The sequence below is a fragment of the Varroa jacobsoni genome, unplaced genomic scaffold (genome assembly GCF_002532875.2).
Source record: "Varroa jacobsoni isolate VJ856 unplaced genomic scaffold, vjacob_1.0 scaffold_866, whole genome shotgun sequence".
Classification (NCBI taxonomy): domain Eukaryota; kingdom Metazoa; phylum Arthropoda; class Arachnida; order Mesostigmata; family Varroidae; genus Varroa; species Varroa jacobsoni.
Window position 1 is genome coordinate 82,123 of NW_019213768.1, and position 6,000 is coordinate 88,122.

Genomic DNA, 6,000 nt, shown 5'->3' on the forward strand with positions numbered 1-6,000 from the left:
TGACAAAATATTTTGAAGATATCAAGTATTTTCGAGTCTATTATTGCAAGTAAGATTACGTAATAAGATTTTTTATACTCCTTGAATTCGTTTTTTGTTTTGAGTGTAACTAGCATACGGCGATTTCAATAAAATGCAGCTGTGCACGCAGTAGACATCGTTTCAACGGTATAAACAAATTTAAGGAGGATAGAAATCCCATTTCTTGACCTCACCTCCAATACTCGTAATGTAAATTGCGACAATAATCTCGAAAATAATTGATATCTTCAAAATAATTTGTCTCTTAATTCAATTTCTTTATAATATTTTTAGAAATAAATTTTTTTAGTTAAAATTATACAATATTCTTATTCCGGTAATTTTTTCAAACTGGGTTTCGAATGTCGTAATCACTGTTTTTAAATCACTGACGGTGTTTAATAGATTCGCTCTATTTTGATAAACACAATCGATAAACTTATATCAAACTTCTTGAAATGAAGTACATACCAGTAGTATCATTTCTATTATACGCTGCAGTACAGTGCTTCGCTATATTCGTATTATGTTTTCTAACAAGAGGTCCAGTATCTTTGGCGCGTCTCTGTGTCACTAACTGGTACATACTGTAAGAGATCCATGATAGGGCTGTTCATAGGCTGTCGTTCGTTGTGGTCGCCAGGCAATTACTTATATATATTGCATATTGTTTTTTCTTAAATTGTACCTTGTTCTTCTACTGCTGGGCTCAAAATTCTTGCTCTTGATTACTCCAGATCGACTATCCATTACGTTGCTTTTTCGCTTTTAACTACAGAGTATTAGAGACTCGGCGAACTTTTAAGCCTATTATTTTACCTCAAAACATCAACAAATCTTACACTAAAATACCAGCTTCGTAACCGCACGATACAAGACTGGTTTAGTTATTGCATGGTTCTCCGAATGTTTACATAACCGGCCATTCTCCATAGCGTGCCATAGCATAATGACCTACCATAGATTTGCAATTTTGAAAGCACTTCGATTCTCTTAGTTCTGTAAAAAAACCGTTGCAGAGCACACAGTCTAATATGTAAGCCCCATTTCACTCCAACAATGTCCTCTCGTTGGACTCATGAAGATGAGGCTCGTTGATCATTCATCTGCTGTCAGTTCTACTGATATGGTCGAGTGGTTCCCTGAGGATATTTCCAATTCACGGTCACCCTTTAAGCATGAAGTAGGCAGTAGGATATTGCAGTAGGATAAACTGTGAGTATAGAATGCAGTTTATGCTAGTGCAATTACCGTGCCTCTTACTAGCTTGATAAACTGTTACATGAACAATTTGATTTGCCTTACACCTGGCCTAATATAAAGTCTAGTTCAATTGTAGACCTTCACAGTTATTTGGTTTTAATTCTCCTTAGATTCTGCAGTACTAGTTCCTTTAACCTATTACGTTAGAATAACTTTATTTCCCTGAATCAGTCAATCTGTTAATCCATATTCATCCCATTTTCCTATTGTAATATTCCAACAGTCTTTTTGCTACGCCGCAGTTATCTGATCTGCCTGCTCTAATATCTGATCCATGTTATTGCAACACCTACCTAAAGCATTACTCGATTGCAGACCAACACCTTTATAGGCGTTAAATTCTCCTGGGTCCTCCTTTTTGTAATATGGTTATCTCGTTGCAACTATCCAGCTACAATAATCATATTTCCATGATTAAATCAATTTTTCACTGTATTAATGACGTTATTATTTCGAATCATTCTACAACCTTGTTCCAGTAGCTGGCTATCCTACTGAAATGAGTGCTGCAGAAACTTTGTTACTTTGATACAGTTAATCTTTTAAAGTATTGTATGTATTCTGCTCCTTCAAAAACACTAACCTTAGCCTCAAAGTTTTCAACAAAAAATATGTAAAAGTCTTACTTCAACTCCACGTATTGAATTAACTTCCAGCACGCACATGACGCCAGTCTGAAACTTTGCCCCGTACATCTCTTCAGTTATTCTCAATTTCTTATCGAAAACTGGTCCTAATCTGTATTTTTTGATGCATAAATCCCGTTTTCCGCTTTGATTTAATATTGCAATGCGGACAAATATATTCATCCAGTCATCAAAACTATTAATATTTCGTCAGTTATTTTGCAAGATTAATTAAATTAGGACCCTATATGGAAGAAAGAAATTGCTCCGAAAAAAAGTGCTTATCCAGTTACAAAACATGATTTATATAACGAGAATGGAGTTAAAATTGATTAATTATAAACCATTTTTTTACGAATTATCTATTTAGCCCTAAATCGCAAAATAGGAAAAAAATCAAGCGGTTCTTCCTGAATTCCTAAATGAAGTCTGTCTTTTAGAGCTTGAAAAACAAATATCATTACGATATGATCTTTGCCTAAATTCTGACCGGTTGTTGAATGAAGCGCAATGAATTATTGAATGAAAATGGATTAACTTGCCGATACTAAGAATACAAAAGACTCCACAGAATTAGGCCCTATTTTTTGAAGAGAAAAGCTACCTCTGATAAAAAGTATTAGCACTCTTGAAAAAAATGAACTAAGATGGCTCTTATTTTATTAACGGAATGCTATCAGAGCAAACTTTACCGATTTAGTGTTAAACGGCAGAAAGTTGAACTAGAATATTCCCGAAAATCTCATTAAGCATCCATTATATATGGCTTAAAAAAATTCTAATATGATTATTTCACAAACTTTTAACGGCAGTCGAGCAAATAGTAAGAAATAACTAATTTATACAAATTAACACTAGATTCAATGAGAAAACCAAACTCTCGCGGGAAAAGTATTTGTATAAACACGTGGCTCTCTCTAAAGTTTAACTTTTGCGACCTGTAAAAAAACGACTCAAAACCACCATTTTAAGGAACCGATTTGGGTTGAACAAAACCAGACAAACACGTCTCTAGTGTTATACTTCAGCCTGATTCTAGTTTGTCGGTGATTTAACTAACGTTCATTGATATTGCGCCTAGTTGAATGTAAATTATAAAATAAACTAACGGTTAGTCCGTTACAGTCATTCCTGCTCACTTGATACGTTACCCTTTTGCAGTTCTTACGTCAATATTTTCTAATATGTTTACCAGAAAGCTAAAACTTGTCTTGTTTATGGTATGCTGGTTTTTCGTACATTTCTAAGTGACTCTGGAATACCCGCACGTAGGTTTTTTGAGTCAAGTAGGCTCTCAACTGACTTGTAACAGACGTTGATCCAGTTGGCTAATGTATTCATTCCGTTTTAAAAAAAAGCCTTTGAATTCTTTTAAATGTCTTTGTTTGTAAGAAATATTTAGATGTGCAATAGAAAATGAAGGCGACTCTGTTCTCGAGACGTCACTAAGACACTAAGATTTTTTATCTTCCTTTATTTTGTGATACGTAGATACATATTCTGCTGAACAAAGATATAAATTTCCATATATTTGATTAACATGTTTTGTTTAGTCTATTGATTCGTTTCCGAAAAGTTACTACTCGTGGATCTTTGTAGAGAAAGTACTTGCGCATATTGATATAACGATTTTAAATATTTTGATTGAGGTGTTGACTTTGTTTTGGGGTATATGATAGAAACTTAAGGTTTAAAATTCTTTTTTTATTAAATAATTGTGTATAGTAAATATACACGTAATAAATAAGTATTGAATGAAGGCATGAATATTTAATATGTTTTTTTAGCATATCGATTCTCTTTTTAGATCTTTGTTTTTTATCATTTATTATTGTTTATATTTTAGAATTTTTCTTCGAAAATGAATTAAATAGACTGAACTCTACATCTAGTGTTTAACCTTTACAATTGACATTTATTTGAAATTCGTTCAAAAAATCACTCAAAAGGCATTTTCACCCTGATACGACCAATAGGGTTTTCGCAACTTTTACTTAAATATTACAAATATTACAAATTTAGGTATAGGTATATGTATTGCATTTTTAATCAACTCATCGAGATCTATCAAATGTAATGCTTTTTTAAATAGAATACTATGCTTTCATTTTTCCAATAGTATTTTCGGCCATAAGATTGAGATTTAGGTATGTTAACATATATTGCGCTACGATTCAGCTTTTTTAAGGATTTTCAACTGTTACTAAGGCATATCCACTACATGCATTCGACTATCATTTTATCATAAAATATAGATTATCTTCGTCGCTGAAGCTGTCTCATAGGCATATACGAAAGATTCATAAAAAAAAACCTTCTAAAAAGAACAAATGCAAAAACAACCCGCTCTATCTCGAGCCCGATTCTAACGCCAGCAAATCGATTGGGTTGGAAAACATGTCAGCAAATAGGCAGCCACAGAGTTCCAATAATACACTAAACGGACCCACATGTCTGTTTCGGTGTTGCTTTACTTGATTCGTTAATGTTGCGCTTTTTTTAACATAAACTATAATAAATATACACCAAAAGTTATCCCATGGTAGTTATTCTGCCCCACCCAACTCGCTACTCTTCTATAATTATCTTATCAGCCTGTTCTTATGTTTACGAGGGAGCTCCGCTAATCTAGATTTGTCTTTTTTGTGGTATGTTAGCTTTTGGTAGGTTTTTACAGTATTATTATTTTTAGTGTTGGTTAATTGACTCTGTATACGAAATGCGCGTCAGCAGCGGACCGATCTCTGAAGAACGTACGCGGACCAAGTCAGTTGCCGACCAGTTTTTAATAGATGTTGAGACTAATGGAATTTATTCTGTTTTTCGGACATCATCAAAGCTTAAGAATCTCTTTATTTACAATTTATTTTTTTATTTACAAATATTTAGAAATTATACTAAATGAAAGTTAGCTCCGTTCTCGGTACCTCACTAAGGATTAAACGTTTCTATTTTTCCTTTTTAATATCGAATAATTGCTAAACGGAAATGTAAAAAAATTATGATGATCTTATGTTCCTAAAACGTCACTAAGCTTTAGGGATTGATCATGGGTGTCATTCGTCAGGAGTCCTTTAGTGTGAGTAGGATTTCGTGCTGCTCAACGAGTTATACTGAATTTTTTTTAACAGCGACGTTGAGCATTTACGTTGACCATTAGGCGTGGTTGTAGGAAAGGGAAGCTGAAGTAATGTTAAGTGTTGTAACATTTCGTCAGCTTGCTCTGAAGGTACATCATCGCCTAATCGTGACGGGCGCCGGCGAATGGAAGCATTCTGTTGAGCAGCGGTATGCGAGTATTATATAGGAGACCTTCAGCCATTGCATTTTTCTTCACAGGCGAAGCGGGTCATTCGTCATGAATATAACCGCAAATGGTTCTCCAGGGATTTATTAGTTGTTCGGTAGTATATCGTACCTAGATCGTATCGTAGACACCTGGTAGTATATTGGAAAATAAAAAATGTGGAAGCTGCACTTCCATTTCATCCACCTGTCAGTCGTCCACGTAAAGAACCTGGATACTTCAACGTAGAGTAATGAACGCCATAAATGCGATATGGCTTATAGCTTTCCGCAAATCTCAGTGCCGCGCTCTTTTAAAAGAACACTTGCTGTTCCTGTGATAAGTAGAGGTAAATACCCCTCAACAAGAGGATACAATCTGTGAAATGGAAAGTTCAGTATTTATAAGAGAGCCTGGCACAGTCAAATGCATCGGCCGTTACGGTACTCTTCTATATCATCAACCTTAACAATAGCTCTGTCACTACAATTTAGTGTGAACTTCGTATACTTAATCCGCCTAATAGAAACGCATATTTCAACATTTAAGTAGCAGTTGATGGCTTCCAGATAGTCAGCTTCGTACAAAATCAGTCATTACGGCATATCTAGAATGCTGCTGACTCTCTGTGTCGTCCACCACCGTCCATCCTGGGGTAATGACGTTTACATGCTGGATAGATGTTATAATGTACACTCCGTGAAGGGCTTGGGAAGTTTGCTCGTTAAGGCGGAGTAAAATTTGAAATATCTTTTCTAATTCACTTTTTTCTCTTTAAGTTCTGAGCGCTTTGAGCGAAGTTAA

At 34.7% G+C, this 6,000-nt stretch overlaps 1 protein-coding gene across 6 annotated transcripts in view; it reads left to right on the forward strand.

The window, feature by feature from the left end:
* LOC111264487 (calcium uptake protein 3, mitochondrial) overlaps window positions 1-6,000 on the forward strand; it is a gene marked incomplete at its 5' end in the record, with an annotated part of 145,383 nt that overhangs the window by 78,473 nt on the left and 60,910 nt on the right.